Source organism: Peromyscus californicus, unplaced genomic scaffold (assembly GCF_007827085.1).
Source record: "Peromyscus californicus insignis strain IS unplaced genomic scaffold, ASM782708v3 Scaffold_16__1_contigs__length_79575227, whole genome shotgun sequence".
NCBI lineage: Eukaryota > Metazoa > Chordata > Mammalia > Rodentia > Cricetidae > Peromyscus > Peromyscus californicus.
In genome coordinates this window covers 45,751,336-45,770,909 of record NW_026294458.1, presented here as the reverse complement: position 1 = coordinate 45,770,909, position 19,574 = coordinate 45,751,336, and the positions used below count along the sequence as shown (strand labels likewise).

The 19,574-nt window shown below is 39.2% G+C and overlaps 1 pseudogene; it reads right to left on the bottom strand.

Annotated features, from left to right (window-relative positions):
- LOC128111436 (collagenase 3-like) overlaps positions 1–19,574 on the bottom strand; it is a 108,351-nt pseudogene that overhangs the window by 3,413 nt on the left and 85,364 nt on the right.

The window sequence follows — 19,574 nt, the reverse complement described above, 5'->3', positions numbered from 1 at the left end:
AAAATAGATTAAAAAATAAAAAAAAAATCAACAGTTTTTAAAGTCTCTGAAACTGTTCTAAGAGCATAGAGGCACACAGCTGTGAAGAAAATCCTCTAAGCTTCATAAGGGTCAGAGGATTGCTGAAGAAAGACTTAAGACTCAGTATACAAGCAGGAAGAGTTTATTCTGCAGAAACAGCCAGCTTGCAGGGGTCAATCATTCACCCAAAATGGCGATGACAACCAGGGACAAAGGTGCTGACCTTTTAAAGGAGGCCTTGGGAAATTCGAAGTATCTCAGTTTCTATTGGGCAGTCGGGGCACAGTTACATGAGGCATGTGTTGATTGGGCTGGGTTGGCCCCAAGACTAGCTTTGGTTAAGGATGGTCAGTAACAGCTGTATCCTGTAACTCTGAGACCTTCTGCCCTAGAGGGTCAGGTTCTAAAACTGTTTGGCTGATTGGTCAAACTTGACTGGGGGAATTTCCTGAATTGGGGCTTAGGTCATTACACACAAGGTGTGGCCCCTGTCTAAGGTGGAGTCATATTCCAGCCCCCTTCAGTTGCAATGACCGTGTGTAAATAAGGAATATGAGAGTGTCAGTATACTTGCCTGCCTCTGCTCATAATCAGAACATCTTTCCAAGAGAAGGACACTCCAGTGTCCTTGACATCCTCTCTCAAAACATGGCTCAGAAATTTTACTAATAGGAAAAGGAGTCCAAAGCAGCAAAGGAGTGCCCACTTCCACAAAAATAAATCACCGTACAACAGAGTAGAAGAAAGTTCACCCCGGAAGTCACTCTTGAAGTCCGTAGTGTTTCTGGCAGTATGCAATTAGAAGGGTGATCGTAGCTCCATATGAACAAGCAGAAGTGTAAGTCAGATATTTACCAGAGAATAGACAGTTCAGAAGGACCCTGTAGCTCAGAACAAACCTCAAAATCTTTTTCTACACGAGGGACCATATTTAAATCAAAGCACAGAGCACCTCCTGGTTCAAGTACTTGATGGGGATAAACCTGAACCTAGAAATCAGTGGGATATCTATCAGCCGTGGTGATGTCAAAGGAGCCAGAGGGGTGAGCTGAGATCCAGTCAGGAGACAATGCAAGGAAGCTTGACTACTACCGTGGCCATCAGAACTACACATGTCCTGGCCACAAACCCGTCCTCGGAAGTGACTCAAGTGTCACACGGTGAGGAACATAGGTCTCATTAAATTATTAGCCAAAACAAATTAGAAATACATTCCCGACACGGGATGGAATTAGTGCCCACAGTTGCTACAATGTAAGAACTAAAGTTCCCAGGTTCTAGAAAAGAAAACAAACAACAAAACAAAAAGAAAGAAACAAAGATGTAAGGAAACAGGAGAGTAACAGACATTCAAGGGCTGGGAGCCGTGAGGACGCCCAGGGGGTGGACCAGCTTTCACAACTTCAGAAAATCCTTGGTAAAAATGTCCAGAGAATGAAAAATGAAAAGGAGCTTATTTAATTAAGGAAAGAAGATATGACAGTGATATCACACTAGACAGACAAAACGTTAATATTCCCCATGTAGGTATGTACAAACTTCACAGTCATCTTTTCATTAGATAAAAATCATTGTCACAGTGACTAGTCACAAACATGTAAGTTAACATGTAATTTCAGAGGGTCTGAGTCATTAATTGCTAAATAATAGTTCAGCCAAACAACAGGATAAGTGTCTCAGAAAATAAACAGACAGACAAGCAAAAACTCCACAAAATTCGTTAAGCAATCATTCAGTGGCTCTAATAAAGGGCTCCTCAATATGAAAGGACTTGCAATTTTCCTTTTACACTATTTAAAAGTATGGATAATGGTTCTGAACAAGAATATGTTCCCATGTAGACTAGGAAAACACATGGCAGAAAGAGAAAAGTGTTTGTAGAGAACAGCAAAGACGTGAGTGATAACTGTCTAAAGTGGTAGATGAACAAGGGGCCTGTGCAGAAACCACAGCGAGGCCACATACATGTCTGATAAGGAAGGACTTGTACCACTTACAACTCCCAAGCAAGGCTCCATGTGTTTTAGGTAGAGCAGTAATGGGAAAGATAGCTGGAAGGGGAATGTTTCAAACTGCAATCTGACCTTTGTCAAAATTAATGTTTTCAAGATTTAATGTGCTCACAGGGAACCTATTAAAGCTAAGCTTATATTTATAGGCTAACAGATGGCCCTATGACATTGCATTTTTTAATGTCAATGCTGGGGTGAGTGGATCATGGATTGAGGGTCAGAGTCGAGATCATCACTAATAGAAATACAATCCAGAGCAGGAGAGATGGCTCAGCAATTAGATCACTGCTTACTTTTGCAGAGGACCCCGGTTCAATTTGTAGCACTCACATAGCAGTTCACAGCCATCTGTAACTCCAGTTCCAGGACATCTTCTGGCCTCTGGTGGGCACCAGGCACATACCTGGTATATAGGTACACATGTAGGAAAAACATTCATGCATATATAAAATAAAATAGATCCAATCCATTTATATAAATATCTTTATTCAGCAGCTGTATTTTCAAAGACCAAATTACTGACATATGTATTACTCTAATATCTGACCTATTTAAAATTAATATTTGATTCAACATTTGCTGTGGGATGTTCTCTATGCTGTGAATGTGTTACTCTGATTGGTTAATAAATAAAGTGCTGATTGGCCAGTAGCCAGGCAGGAAGTATAGGTGGGACAAAGAGAGGAGAATGCTGGGAGTAGAAGGCTGAGGCGGGAGATGTTGCCAGCTGCTGCTGCCATGAGAAACAAGATGTAAGGATATCTTTAAGCCATGAGTCATGTGACAAGTATAGATTTATAGAAATGGGTTAATTTAAGATGTAAGAACTAGATAACAAGAAGCCTGCCACGGCCATAGAGTTCATAAGTAATATGACTCTGTGTGTTTAATTGGGTCTGAGTGGCTGTGGGAGCTGGGTGGACATAGAAATGCTCCAGCTACAGACATTTCAACAATTTATCAATTTTTGAAAGACTCATTTCCAGATGGTGTGCCTTCTTTTGTTCATGCTACATCTTACATGTCCAGTGTGGATTTTCTACACACAACATATTTCAATTTCAACTCTACATTTTCACTGGAAATCTTCAGAGTTCATAAAACTTATAGTTGAAAAGAAAGCATTTGCCTAGCTGAGTTGATTGCTACTAACTCCAACTTTTTACAATGGTCATATTTCATGTTTTAAAAATTCACTAAGTACCACCTAGGTAACTCAGGGGTAACAGTGCTGCCTATGCCCAGTGACTGAAGTTCAGCCCTTAGATCCCACAAGGAGGCAGGAAACAACAATGACTCCATAGAGTTTTCTTCTGATCTCTGCACATGTACTGTGGTAGACACGTGCCTGTGTCACACACATGCAGTAACATACATGGACATGTACACACACACACACAGAGAATAAATAAATAAAAATAAATAAATAAATAAATAAATAAATAAATAAATAAATAAAACAATTTAAAACTCAATGAATTAAAGTTAAGGAAAATTAAATATTCAGATCACTTCCATAGTGGTCAAGAAGCAAAATAGTTGTTGGTCTGCTATATTGAAAAGCACAAATCAGGAAACCAAGGACTTAGAACAAGGGCCAAGGAAGAACAGTGGTACTATGCTGACTAAGTGTCAGAATAAGGTAAAGAACCTTGCAAATGCTTAGGAAGTAAAAACAACCAAGGAGATGTTCCATTTTTTCTTACAGTTGCAGACAGCCAAATGGAGCATCTCTTCCCAACATCAAAATCCCTAGTCCTACATTGGTAGCTTGTATTCAGCTATGCTGAGCACACTTTCACATTGATTATTCTCCACTGACCCTGTCCCTTATCTCCCTGGTAGCATGTTGTTAAACATTGAACCATACATCACTGAGGTTTAAATATTTAAGATATCAAGTCAACTTTTTCCAATTTTCTAAAATTTTAATAACTCTCCACTAAATAAAATCTATAAAATCTTACACTATCCTAAACAGTCTTGCCATGAATCTACCTTTTCAAAGTCATCTGTGTTCTCATATCACATGGTTAATTTCCTTTTTTTTTTTAGCTTGAATTTTCTTTTTTTCCCTTTTTTTTAATTTATTTTAATTTATTTTGCAATATAATTCAGTTTTACATATCAGCCACGGATTCCCTTGTTCTCCCCGCTCCCGTCCCCCTCACCTTCCCCCCAACCCCCCCCCATTCCCATCTCCTCCAGGGCAAAGCCTTCCCCACAGACTGAGGTCAACCTGGTAGACTCAGTCCAGGTAGGTCTAGTCCCCTCCTCCCAGGCCGAGCCAAACAATCCTGCATAGGCCCCAGGTTTCAAACAGCCAACTCATGCAATGAGCACAAGATCTGGTCCCACTGCCTGGATGCCTCCCAAACAGATCAAGCCAATCAACTGTCTCACCCATTCGGAGGGCCTGATCCAGTGGGGACCCCTCAGCCATTGGTTCATAGTTCATGTGTTTCCATTCATTTGGCTATTTGTCCCTGTGCTTTATCCAACCTTGGTCTCAACAATTCTCGCTCATATAAACCCTCCTCATTCTCGCCAATTGGACTCCCAGAGATCCACCCGGGGCCTAGTCATGGATCTCTGCATCCAGATCCCTCAGTAGTTGGATGAGGTTTCTAGCACAACAATTAGGGTGTTTGGCCATCCCATCACCAGAGTAGGTCAGTTCAGGCTGTCTCTCCACCATTGCCAGCAGTCTGTTGTGTGGGTATCTTTGTGGATTTCTGTGGGCCTCTCTAGCACTTTGCTTCTTCCTATTCTCATGTGGTCTTCATTTACCATGGTCTCCTATTCCTTGTTCTCCCTCTCTGTTGTTGATCCAGCTGGGATCTCCTGCTCCCCCAAGCTCTCTTTCCCTCAACCCTCGCCTTTCATTACCCCCACTCATGTCCAGGCTGTTCATGTAGATCTCATTCCATTTCTCTGTCATTGGGCGATCCCTGTGTCTTTCTTGGGGTCCTGTTTTCCAGGTAGCCTCCCTGGTGATGTGAGTAGCAGACAAGTCATCCTTGTTTCATGCCTAGTATCCTGCTATGAGTGAGTACATACCATGTTTGTCTTTCTGAGTCTGGGTTACCTCACTCAGGATGATTTTTTCTAGATCCATCCATTTGTCTGCAAACCTCATGATGCCATTGTTTTTCTCTGCTGAGTAGTATTCCATTGTGTATATGTACCACATTTTGTTTATCCATTCTTCAGTTGAAGGGCATCTGGGTTGTTTCCATGTTCTGGCTATTACAAACAATGCTGATATGAACATAGCTGAACAAGTGCTCTTATGGTGTGGTTGAGCATTTCTTGGGTATATGCCCAAGAGTGGTATAGCTGGATCTTGGGGGAGATTGATTCCCAATTTTCTAAGAAAGCGCCATATTGATTTCCAAAGTGGTTGTACAAGCTTGCATTCCCACCAGCAGTGGAGAGTTCCCCTAGCTCCACATCCTCTCCAGCATAAGGTGTCTTCAGTGTTTTTGATCTTAGCCATTCTGACAGGCGTAAGGTGGTATCTCAGAGTTGTTTTGATTTGCATTTCCCTGATGATTAGGGATGTTGAGCAGTTCCTTAAATGTCTTTTGGCCATTTGAGTTTCCTCTGTTGAGAATTCTCTGTTTAGTTCTATAGCCCATTTCTTAATTGGACTGTTGGGCATTTTGATGTCTAATTTCTTGAATTCCTTATATATTCTGGATATCAGTCCTCTGTCAGATGTGGGGTTGGTGAAGATCTTTTCCCATTCTGTAGGCTGTCGCTTTGCCTTGTTGACCATATCCTTTGCTCTACAAAAGCTTCTCAGTTTCAAGAGGTCCCATTGATTGATTGTTTCTCTCAGAGTCTGTGCTACTGGTGTTCTATTTAGGAAGTAGTCTCCTATGCCAATGCGTTCAAGATTACTTCCTACTTTCTCTTCTAGCAGGTTCAGAGTAGCTGGATTTATGTTGAGGTCCTTGATCCACTTGAACTTAAGTTTTGTGCACGGTGATAGATATGGATCTATTTGCAGCCTTCTACATGTTGATATCCAGTTTTGCCAGCACCATTTGCTGAAGATGCTTTCTTTTTTCCATTGTGCACTTTTGGCTTCTTTGTCAAAAATTATATGTTCATAGGTGTGCGGATTAATGTCAGGGTCTTCAATTCGATTCCATTGGTCCACATGTCGGTTTTTATGCCAGTACATGGTTAATTTCTTTTCCTTCAACATGGTATTTGTTCCATTTTGTAATTTCTTTCATGTCAGACATATTTCCATATATCTGTGAACATCGTTCTACTGTCTGCTCAAAGTTTCAGTATTCACAGAGATGCTTAGGAACCAGTTCTTCATTAACACTACATGAATATTTCCATCTTGCCTTTGTAGGAATTAAATATTTATATTAGCATTTTTAATGTCTGCAAAGCTTTATTTTTCAGTTTCAATGGACTATTTGAAGGTTTATTTCACTAGATCGATCATCTTCTACCTAGCAGCAGAAGGGCAACTTATTTCTATACTTAGTCATTAACAGTGACAAAGCTAGCCAGACTAAGCTAACCTCAAAAAGAAAACTAAACTAAATCAACTCACTTTCTTAAAACAAGCAAAATATAAACAGATGTACCCTCAAATGCACTATGATTTAGTCACTAGGAAATATAAATGTAATTTTGAGGAATGTAGTAGACAAATCCCTGGGGAGAAAATGAGCAGAGTTGCTATGAAAATGTCTAAGGGTATCTGGTCACCTCAGTCACTAGCTGAATCTCTAGGTAACAGCAAGAGGAGATGTGGAAACACTAAGCTGACTTTGTTATTTAAGCATAGGAACTAAACATTAATATGAGCATTCACCCCAGGAAGGACTTTACTTTTCAAGAATTCTAAATGATCACCACCTACAGTGATCATATAGCTGACCTTACTACCCCCTGTTTTGTTCAACACATTATGTGGCCGTGTCTACATGTGATGGTGATGCAAAGCCTGTAGGAACCAGCGAATGTTGGTGTAGATCCTGCAGGAACTTCTGATGGTGATGAGAGCTTGAGAACAGCCTTCACCACCTGCTCCATGAGAGCTTTGGTTCCCAGAGCCAAAGCATTCAACTCATACAATGCCCCCACCCATGTTTATTCCATATAATCTGCTGGGCTCATTGGGCATTCTTGGAACAATTCTTGCTGCTCTCAGTGTGGTACTCTACTTACAAACTCCCCTATCAATCTGATTTGCACTAAGTTATTTACCTCTCCATTAGAATGATATTGAAAGTTATTCTATTATTACATAAATTATTATTGCATATTGTGTATATTAGTGTATTGAAAGAAAATCCTTTGTATTGTTCATGCCTGTGGAGAATTAATCAAGAATATTCAAGGTGGCAACTCATTGGTGACTCATCAAAATACAAGCCACAGGAAGGCCAGAGATAGTACACTTAAAAATTGAAAACTCATTTTTTTAGTGATAATAAGAGCAAATGAAATAAAAAATAATTCTGAGTAAGAAATTATATACTTTAACTTGAATTACTATGGCAATTTTTTTTTCAATGTCTGTATGTGTGCATGCACTGGGGAGTATTCTGGTTATTATTAAAACCTCTGTCAGCTAAAGCAGAGATCAAAATACAAATTGTAACACATAGGAACATTATGTGAATTTGTGTCACTCCCTGGAGAAATTTAAGTTCATAAAGTAGAAATGTATGGATTACATGAAGACATAAATACACTCCAGCACTTTCTTCTGTGACAGCTCGACTCCTTTGCAATGTAGTCTTAAAACCTACACCACCTTAGGCAATGAGCTCATCAGAGCTCTGGAGCTCAACAGGGTCAACTCTGGATAATGTTGGGGAGGGTGACCTCCAAAGAAAACCCAGGTGCAAGAGGATACAATGCAAGTAATTCAAGAGATGTCATGGCTCCCTTTAAGTCACTAATAAGCAATTTCCTCTAAAGGCCATTATCAGATATCATGCTACCGGATGTTTCTTTGTAGAGATTTAATACATGTGGACATTTAAGATCTCCTTTTTTTTTCCTTCTCTTTATTGTCATGGTAGCCATGCTGCTTTGCAAAAATTTTCCAAAAGCTTTTGTAGCTAAATATACATCCATAAAATTTATTTCCTTAACCATTGTTACTATACTATTCCTGGACCCTAAAGAAACTCCTATTGCTGGTCAACTATCTCCACCACCCACCTTCAGAATTCTTCTCAACTTACCAAGTTGAAACTTTAACCATAGAACAATTTTTCTCTCCCTTCAGACTGGAGTAAGCACCATTCTGCTTTCTCTGTATGATTCTGAGTATTCTGTGCACTTGCTATAAGTGGAGTATACTATATATGTGGAGTAAATAAGATACAAATAAATATATTACTTGTGTGTCTGTGATGGGCTAGGTCCATTATCCCTTGGAAATCATTTGGTCAGGAGTTAACATATTGTTTTTCCTATAAGAAAACTAAATATTTCAGGATTTTTTTAAATCTCATCTATTATCTGTCATATATTCTTTCTTCTCCTTCTCTGTGTCATCTTTCTTTATTTATTATGATAATTAAAAATGTAGCAGAGGCATTTTTACCTTTAGTGTCCTATACACAGGGTGTTCAGACCAGATTTGTTTATGAGCCATATTTTATTGATCTGAAAGAAATGAATAAATGTTTATTTCCCTCAAAAGTAAGTTGTGATAAGGACCTAGACTTGTCTCTTGGGTTTGTGGTAAAATCATAAAGAAAGACTGATTTTTACAATAGTCAGTCTACCATATACGGAGAAGCTAGGTACCATCTACTTGTATTTGTGTTAAAAGATCAATTCTAGCAGAAGATGTGGTTTACAAATCAAATAAATGAGTAAATTAATAGTATAAACTTGTAAGTACTCTGAAATTAATTAAAGGTTAAGCCATATAAGGAAGATCAGGGTGGGGATATATTTCACTACTATAGGATAGCTGGACCAAGTTCATTATGCCAGCTAAGGATACGCTGCTAATGATGATATGGTGTGTCTGATATTTTATTTATATAGTTTCAAGTTTTGACAGATGTATTTAGTTCTAAAACACAGTTATATAGGATATAGAACAAAGTATCTTACACAAATCATTTTTTTTTATTTTCTCAGTCAATTCCCTGCTCCCATCCTAAATTCTTCTATATTCTGTCCCTATAAAGTTTGACTTTTCTAGGATGAATATCCGTTATCATGTAATATGCAGTATTTTGCTTTCCTCTACTTAACAATTTTTGGCTGATTTATTTGTGCTGTTAGATATATTAATAAATTAATAAGGTGTTTATTTTCTTGAGATGGCCTATCCAGTAGCCCAAGCTGGCCCATAATTCACTGGGTAGCTGAGGATAATCTTGAACTTTCGATACTCCTGATCTCAGATCTCAAATACTAAGAGAACAAGCTAGGACAACAATCCTTCTTTAATATGAAAATGATTTTCATTTTCATGTTTCAGTTGAATAATATTCTATTAAATGAATATACTAAAATTTGTCTAAAGAGTATTTGCATGTTTTTTTTACTACTACTAATAAATATGGTAAGATCATTTCCATACAAGCCTCTGTGTCAACACATATTTCCATTTCTCTAAGAAAGAACTAAGAGTAGTATGGAAGGGTTATAAACCACTCTTCTAATTATTTCTTTTAATTTTGAGGTTATAACATAATTACATCATGTTTTCCTTCCCTTTCCTTCTCCTGAAACTTTTTTATATACACCTCCATGCTCTATTCAGATTTATATCCTCTTTTTTTCATAAAAATATGTTATATGCATATATGTATATTATATACATGATTACGTACAACTTGCTTAGTCTGTATAATGCTACTTGCATGTTTATTTTCAGGGCTGGTCATTTGGTATTGGACTTGGTATGCTCTTCCCTGGAGATGGCCATTTCTCCTGCTTTCAGCATTCTGAATATGAAAGATTTTTAATTGCTCCTAATTGTAAGGGGCATTGGGCCCTTTAAAAATATTAGCCTTCCTAATACCACACAAGACTTTTACTTACATTTGTTAATTGTATTCTTTTTTTTCTTTCTCCTACCTTAATACCCTTTTCACTTGTAGTTTTTTTTTCCTTTTTTATTATATATATTTTTTTTTCATTTTACATACCAACCCCTGTTTCCTCTCCCTCTCTTCCACTCCCCGCTTCTCCCCCGGATCCAACCCCACCTCCTCCTCATGGGAGTAAGGCCTCCCTTGGGTAATCAACACAGGCTGGCATATCAAGTTGGGGCCAGACCAAGCCCCATCCCCCTGCATCACAGTTGAGTAAGGCATTGCACCATCGGGAATGGGTGCTATAAAGCCAGTTCCTGTACCCAGGATCAATCCTGGTCCCACTGCCAGGGCACCCTAAACACCTCACTCCACACAACTGTCAACCACATTCAGAGGGCCTAGTATGGTCCCATGCAAGCTCCCCAACTGTCAGTCCAGAGTCCATGAGCTCCTACTAGCTTGGGTCAGCTGTCTCTGTGGTTTTTCCCATCATGATCCTGAATCCCCTTGCTCCTATAATCCTTCCTCTTTCTCTCCAACTGAATTCCAGGAGCTTGGTTACATGCTTGGCTGTGGATCTCTGCATTTGCTTCCATCAGTCACTGAATGTAGGTTCTATGTTGATAATCAGGGTAGATACCAATCTGAGCTCAGGGGAAAGCTAGTTCAAGTACCCTCTCCACCATTACTATGGGTCTTAGCTAGGGACTGCCTTGTGAGTTCCTGGGGATAAGAAACAAGCTGGGACAGCCATCCTAATGTCTAACAAAATAGACTTCAAACTAAAATTAATCAAAAAAGATGGATAAGGTCATTTCATATTCATCACAGGAAAAATCCATCAAGATGAAGTCTCAATTCTGAACATTCATGCCCCAAATACAAGGGCACTTACATTTGTAAAAGAAACATTACTAAAGCTTAAATCACACATCAAACCCCACACACTAATAGTGGGAGACTTCAACACCTCTCTCTCACCACTGGACAGGTCTGCCAGGCAGAAAATTAGCAGAGAAATAAGGGAACTAACAGATGTTATGACTCAAATGGACCTACCAGACATCTATAGAACATTTTACCCAAATACAAAAGAATATATATTCTTCTCAGCACCTCACAGAACCTTCTCCAAAACTGACCACACACTCAGTAACAAAACAACTCTCAATAGACACACAAAAAGTGGAGTAACCCCCTGTGTCTTATCAAAGGATAACCAGGCTACAATCCACAACCCCAGAGAGGCTAGGTAAAGAGGAGAACCCTAAGAGGGACACACATGGATCACACCAGGAAGTTGAACGTTTACCTCCTGGGTAAACTGGGAGGGATGAGTAAAGGGGAGGAGATGGGAGGTGGGAACATGAGGGTTCCAGAAGGCTGATTTGGGAGAGGAATGGAGAGGGAGAGCAATGAATCTTGTTATATATTTTGTTTATTTGCTTTTTTTGTTTTTTTTTCAAGACAGGGTTTTGCTACACAGCTTTAAAACTTGTCCTGGAACTTGTTCTGTAGACCAGGCTTGCCATGAACTCACAGAGATCCACCTGCCTCTGCCTCCCAAGTGTTGGGATTAAAGGAGTCAGTCACCACTGCCCAGCTGTAAGAGATATATTGAGAAAGCATATTCTTAAATGTTTTTTCTTTTATTTTTTTTTTAGGGTTTTGTTTGTTTGTTTGTTTCTAGAAATGGTTTCACTGTATAGTCCTAATTGACCTAGAGCTTACTCTGTAGACCAGGCTGGCCTTGAACTCACAGAGATCTGCCTTCCTCTGCCTCTTGAGTACTGGGATTAAAGATGTGGGCTACCACTGCCTGGCTCAGACATGCTTTCCTTTTAAGCTGTAATAATTTTTCATATACCTCATATGCAAATCTAATATCAGGTGTATGTCTCACAAGTATTTTTTCTGATCTGTGACTTGTCTTGTTCCTTCACTCTCCATCACTTTACAAATCAGTGCTGCTTTTACACTGGTAAAGAATAATATATTTTATCATGTAATTTATAGCTTTGGGGGATTTCTATTTAAAAATATTTACCTAATGCAGAGTCAGTTATTTTTGTTTTGGGTTTTGGTTTTGTTTTTCGAGACAAGATTTTGCTGTGTGGCTCTGGAGTCTGTCCTGGAACTTCATCTGTAGCCCAGGCTGGCCTCGAACTCACAGAGATCCGCCTGCCTCCACCTCGCAAGTGCTGGGATTAAAGGTATGTGCCACCATCACGGGCTTCAGAGTCACTTTTTATCTCCTCTTTCTTTTGACTTCTCAAGCTTTATAATAAGTTCAACTCTTCTATCTGAGCCTATGATTAATTTCAACTTAATATCAACGTTTCATGTGTTAATACCTAACATTTCCATGGCTATTTATTGAAGCAGCTAGTTTTCCCACACTGCATTAATAAGGTCTTTGCAAAATGTATTATGGTTCTATTAGAACCCAATTTTATAAACTTATATATATAGCCTCATGTCTTGACCTCTGACTACTGTTATTATCTCTTGTTGTTTATAACCAAGGCAGGCCTTGAACTCACATTCATCTTACAACCTTCCTAGTGATAGGATTGCAGGCAGAAACCACCATATATGTCCTGATTATTGGCTTTTTATCCACACAACTTTTAAGTAATTGTAAAATTGTTATCAAGTTAAGAATAGTAATAAGAAGATACAGTGTTTTATTTTGAAGCTGTGTGTTTCCATTAGATTCTTGTGAGTCATTATCTAATGAATTCAAAACAAGGATATGTTTTAATAAAAGCCACAGGTACATTCATACCTGCTGCATATATTTTTTTAATTTTTATTTTTATTTTGCAATACAATTCAGTTCCACATATCAGCCACGGATTCCCTTGTTCTCCCCCCTATGGCCCCCCCTCACCTTCCCCCCAACCCACCCCCATTCCCACCTCCTCCAGGGCAAAGTCTCCCCTGCGGACTGAGATCAACCTGGCAGACTCATTCCAGGCAGGTCCAGTCCCCTCCTCCCAGGCCGAGCCAAGGGATCCTGCATAGGCCCCAGGTTTCAGCCAACTCATACAATGAGCACAGGACCTAGTCCCACTGCCTGGATGCCTCCCAAACAGATCAAGTCAATCAACTGTCTCACCCATTCAGAGGGCCTGATCCAGTTGGGGGCCCCTCAGCCATTGGTTCATAGTTCATGTGTTTCCATTCGTTTGGCTATTTGTCCCTGTGCTTTATCCAACCTTGGTCTCAACAATTCTCGCTCATATAAACCCTCCTCATTCTCGATAATTGAACTCCCAGAGATCCACCCGGGGCCTAGCCATGGATCTCTGCATTCAGATACCTCAGTAGTTGGATGGGGTTTCTAGCATGACAATTAGGGTGTTTGGTCATCCCATCACCAGAGTAGGTCAGTTCGGGCTGTCTCTCGACCATTGACAGCAGTCTGTTGTGGGGATATCTTTGTGGATTTCTGTGGTTCTCTCTAGCACTTTGCTTCTTCCTATTCTCATGTGATCTTCATTCACCATGGTCTCCTATTCCTTGTTCTCCCTCTCTGTTGTTGATCCAGCTGGGATCTCCCGCTCCCCCAAGCTCTCTTTTCCTCGACCCTCGCCCTTCATTACCCCCACTCATGTCCAGGCTGTTCATGTAGATCTCTTCCATTTCTCCGTCATTGGGCGATCCCGTGTCTTTCTTGGGGTCCTGTTTTCCAGGTAGCCTTCCTGGTGATGTGAGTAGCAGTCCAGTCATCCTTGTTCCACATCTAGTATCCTACTATGAGTGAGTACATACCATGTTTGTCTTTCTGAGTCTGGGTTACCTCACTCAGGATGATTTTTTTCTAGATCCATCCATTTGTCTGTTAGTAACAAGTTCTATTAGATATTTAAAATTTGTCAAAATAAAGAGTTTCCTTTAAATGAATCTCAGTATTAGTCACAAACTTGTTCAGAGTGAATGAATCAAAATGGGCATATTGTTCATCTTTGTTTCATTGTATTCATTCCTTAAATACTGGCTGGAATCCAGATGGCATTTGCCTTGAGTCTGAAAAACAAAATCTAAAGATCTTTCCCCACTGTCTTATGGATTTTCATGAATTAAATGAGTAATACATATATTCACAGTACTCTCTGGTAAGTACAGTGAAGACATAATCTATGCATTGAACTCAAAAATGCTTTCCAGGGAGAAATGTTAAATTTTAAAGATCAAGTAACATATTTTTCCCTAACGAATCAATAGATTTTAATTTATTGAATGAATTGAGGATTTACATGATTGTTGTTTTGTTTTGTTCTTGAATGCCCTTTAAAGAAAAATTGTATACCTATTATTCTCACAATTCATATTGAGGGCATCAAGAAATTAAATCTGTTCTCAATAAAGTCCCTTAAGTGTAGGAGGCACCTAGCAAGCAATTTATCTACACTTTAGAAATGAAGACAGAAGATTGATACCCATTCACTCCAATGCCTAATAAATATTCAAACCATGTACAATCTGGTTAATTTTTCATCAGAAGCTCAGAAATATGAAGATAGTTTTCAGTGTGGCTAACTTTCTCTTGAGCAGTAATTTATAGTTTGGTAGATTCTAACTGTCTTTGGATGACAATGATGATGATATAGTGCAGGTAAAGTGTGATTTATGGCAAAAGATGTTCACCGTAACTACAGGGGAAGCATCAAGAACAAGTTCTCTGGATTCCTCGCAGCACACACGTCTTGAACATTGCATCTGGTTTCCCTCCTCGTCTATCATTGTCACTTAATAAATTATTTAGGATGGGAGCTATTGAGATAATATCCAACAATGTGGTCTATTTGATTATTAAGTTGAATGAAGTGTTAATTATTTTTAACCATAATATCACTTTGACAAATTAGTCATAGTTTTGGCCATAGGAATAAAAATAATTAATTATTTCTCTTCGTATAGAGTTTTGTTAAATAGACAATGGGGGGGCTTTTGTTATTATAACTTTGTACAATAACTTAAAAATCATTGAAAAAATTATCTTTAATGTTAACAGCACATGCTAAATCTAACATTTGTTTGTATTTCAGCAATATATGATATAATCATTATCAGTTTGCCACACATTTAATTAAAATTGTTTTTATTCAAATCAACAACAAGGTTCTCAAGTAAAGAATTGGTTTGCATGTACAGTTATCCAAATTAGTAGTTCAATCAGCACAGATAAGCACATGAGCATGCACATGCACACACACACACACACACACACACACACACACACACACACACACAAAAATTGGTACATACATATATGTATGTATGTATGTATGTATATATGTATACATACCTACAGTTCAGAAATCATCATTAGATGATAAAGAGACAAGCATCAGGGGAAAGCCCTTCCTGCAAAGCAAAGAAACAGATAAGCATTTTATATATCAATAATTATTCTTTCTTTTTCTTTTTCCTTTCTCTTTCTTTTTTGTTTAAAAGTCAAATTCAATCATTTTTGATTCCTTCATTTAAAAATCATGTGAGAGCACCACGATTTTACACAATACTTCCCCAGCGTATTTTTTTTCTGCAGGAACAATGTCTTACTGTTTTCTTTTTCACTAATGAGTCATGGAAATAAAATCCCAAATCCCATAACAGTTTATCATATATAACCAAACAAGCTTGGCAAAATTTAAATGAGCACTTTTTTATTTCATAATATGTTGTTCTTAGGAGACACAAAGCCTGTCTAGAAATGTTGGTTTCCCGTGAAAACGGTAAAGGGAGTGTGATCGTGCTCTTGTTCCTTGCTACGTTTTCATTTCACATGTTGTATAAAAACGGAAGTGACACCCATAGGGCCCGATTTTGCCCCTGTCCTTAGTCCCCAGGGTGATCCATTGCAGCCTGCTGCACAGGAGGGACAGAATGCTCTCATCGATCGCATTTTGCACAACAGTGTATCCTCACTTGGTATCTCTGCTCCTTCCTGGACTCCAGTAAAAGGTACAGCTCAATGTGGTGCTTACGGGAGGGTTGGCACTGCTTGTACCAGTTTATATAATTAAAGGATAATTTCATTGACTCCAGTTTTGCTACAGGTTTTTCACATTCACTGAGAGTCAAAGTTGAGCACCTCCCTCTCTCTTTCCTCTCAGACACAGCTGCACTATGTCTACAAGGCTGATCTCAAATTTACCATCCTCTGTCCTTAGCTTCCTGCATAGTGGAACTGCAGGAATGTACCACCCACTCACTTTGCTTCTCATTATCATATAATTTGCCATAGAAATTAACATTGTATGTTACAACTAAAAAGAAATTTACTATTATTTTTAAAAGAAGTTCACTGTTTTTAAATTACTTTTTTTTGTTTTCTTGTTTTTGTTTTGTTTTGCTTTGTCTTGTTTTACAAGATGGAGTTTTTCTGTGTAGCTTTGGCTGTCCTGGAACTCACTCTGTAGACCAGGCTGACCTCGAACTCACAGAGATATGCCAGTCACTCACACCATTTTTAAGATCACTTGATCTACTCCACACAAGACAATTGCATTTCTATAGTCATTTAGTATACTTAGTATCATTCTTGGGTTGAGTAGATACCTGTTTGTATGGTGTTGCTTCATGATTTTCATTGATCATAATGTCCTCAAGTCATTGTCTGTAATTTCTCTGAACCACCAGGACCTACATGCTGATATTTACTTTTAAAAAGAGGATGTTGGACTATAATCTGCTACAAAAATAACTTTGAAACTTAGCTCCAACAATATAAATATCTTTCATTTTTCATACACTCTTCATGTCATCAGCTATTTCACTTCACATGTGTTTGTTCTTGTTTGTGACAGTTTTCTTCATGTTTATAACATTCACTTCTGGAAGTCTTCTTCGTACCTCAGCCATGTAAGGTGTATTTCTTCTGGCTTCCATGAAGCGCATCAATAGGATAGGGCATAAAATCAATTTATCAGATTAAAAAAAATCTTGCATAGCCAATTTCACATTTTTACGAACACAACGAAATACAGCTTTTCTTTTTAATTAGAATGTAGCAATTTTGTACATTCATATACTTAATGTGCCCCTCCCATACTCTTCATTATGCTTTTCCTCATCACCTTTCCCAGTATAAGCCTTCTTCTTTCCAAGTCCCCCTTCTACTTGAATCAATGTCTTTGAGCATGTGTGTGTGTGTGTGTGTGTGTGTGTGTGTGTGTGTGTGTGTGTGCATGCGAGAGAGAGAGACAGAGACAGAGAGACAAAGAGAGAGTAATAACTAGCCTTGTTTGTCTACTGGATACATCTGGGACAAGGGAGTCTCAACTGAGGAATTGCTTCCACTTCCAGATGGGCCTGTGGATCTGTCTCTGGACATGTCATTGATTGCTAATGGATGTAGGAGGGCCAGTCCCACTGTGGGTGGTGTCAGTGAGTTTATGCTGTGTAAAACAGAGGTATGTAGCTAGAGATTTCTCCAGTCCTGCCTGGCCCATGGTCAGGACAAATCTCTCTCACCCGCCAGTCCCGCAGCTGCTTAGACCCAACCGAATAAACACACAGAGACTTATATTACTTATAAACTGTATGGCTGTGGCAGGCTTCTTGCTAACTGTTCTTATATCGTAAATCAACCCGTTTCTATTACTCTATAAGTTTCCACATGGCTCGTGGCTTGCCAGTATCTTAACATCTTCTCATGGCTGTGGCTGGCAGCGTCTCTCTGCCTCAGCCTTCCACTTCCCAGAATTCTCTTCTCTGCTTGTCCTGCCTATACTTCCTGCCTGGCTACTGGCCAATCAGTGTTTTATTTATACAGAGTGATATCCACAGCAGAGGTATCTGAGTAAGCCAGAGAGAGTGAGTCAGTCAGAAAGCAGTACTCCTCAGTGGTCTCTGCTTCGGTTTCTGCCTCCAAGTTCCCGCCTTGAGCTTCCACTCTGTCTTCCTTTGATTGTCAGCTGTAAAAGGAAATAAGCATGTTCTTTCCCCAAGTTTATTTTTGTCAACATTTTGCTTCAGCAATGGACAGTAAACTAGAATAGTATTGACTTGCTGATTTATATTATGATTGTTTGCATGAACTGGGGTCATTTACCAGAGCGCACGCAATATATCAGTGACTATAACACTGAAGAAAACGGCAGGCCCTCCCCCAGAAACCATTAACTGCCTACAGACCCTCAGAAAGGAATGGGGCCTCATGAACCACTCCCCCACGCATGACAGAAGATCGACAGGCCCAAACTTGTACAGGTTTTTCATAGGTACTCACAGGCTCGATGTGTTGGCCTGACCTGTACTGCTTAGGACTTGACCTCACTGGGGCGATGAGAGAATAAATAAAAGAATACACATGTCCAGACGAGCTGGGAACAAGATGAGCCATGCCCTCTGATGGAGCTGCACCAGCACCCACCTGGAAATGCACTAACATTGTATGGAGCAAAAAGAGGAAGCAGTTAGCTGATCTCAGTAAAGGTCTCTGTAAGGGAGCAATCTCCTATTATGGATATAAGGGAGAGGAAGCTTTCGTGATAGATTCTGTATACACTAGTTTCAGCTAAAGGGCCACCATTTGTGGACAAGGTCTGGGGGAAGGCTTTGCCATTTCTACAGGTCCAAGGCATTAGGGTCCTTGACATGGCCATGTTCATGTTAATAATATACACTCACAACTTCATCCCCTCCCCACAGTAAGTGAAATCATAAATGTAAAAGTTTAACCCTGTGTCATGTCCAGACACAGTGCTTCACCACACTGCTGCCTATGCCCTGGCTATTACGTTCTTTCTACAACCTTTCTGTGAAGTTCCTTGAGCTTTGGGGATGGGAGCTGCTACACAAGATCCCATTTAGGGCTTGACCATCAGCAATCATTTAGTGTAAGCGCTTTGGCCAGGTCTGAGTCTCTGCACTAACTGCATCTCACTGCAAATGACCAAGGTTGAAAGCAACACTAATTTACACGTACAAACATAAATATTCAGAAGGCAGTTAACAAAATTTTCACTTAACAAAACAACAGGAATATGGTCCCCTCTTGGGCCTCTGACTTGCCTAGTCATGTGGGTTGACCAGGACTCTGACCAGATTTGAGGCCTGCTGTGAAGAGGTAACTCAGGTCTGTAGCAATCTAAAAACAATTATGCTCACATATAGGTAACATTATCCCATTTTGCAAATGTGTTAAATGGAACTCAAGGACTTAACTTATTCAAAGTCATGTCACCATCAGTGAAAAAATAATAAAAATTTAAGAATATTAGGGCAAGAAATTAAAGGACTCCTTTTGTACAATAAAGGAAGGAATATAATCAAATTGCTTAGCTAACTCAAAGAAAAATGCAATGTCTTTGTCCTATAAGCCATGGGGCAGACTTGATGATTATACACTAAACAAATTTTATGTCTTTTTTGCTGAATGGTTTAAATTTATCAAAGTGATGAACAAACTCTAAAAAGCAAAAATCAGCTCATTGTATTCAAAACTTAATTAAAACATTAATAGAGCCTTCATTTC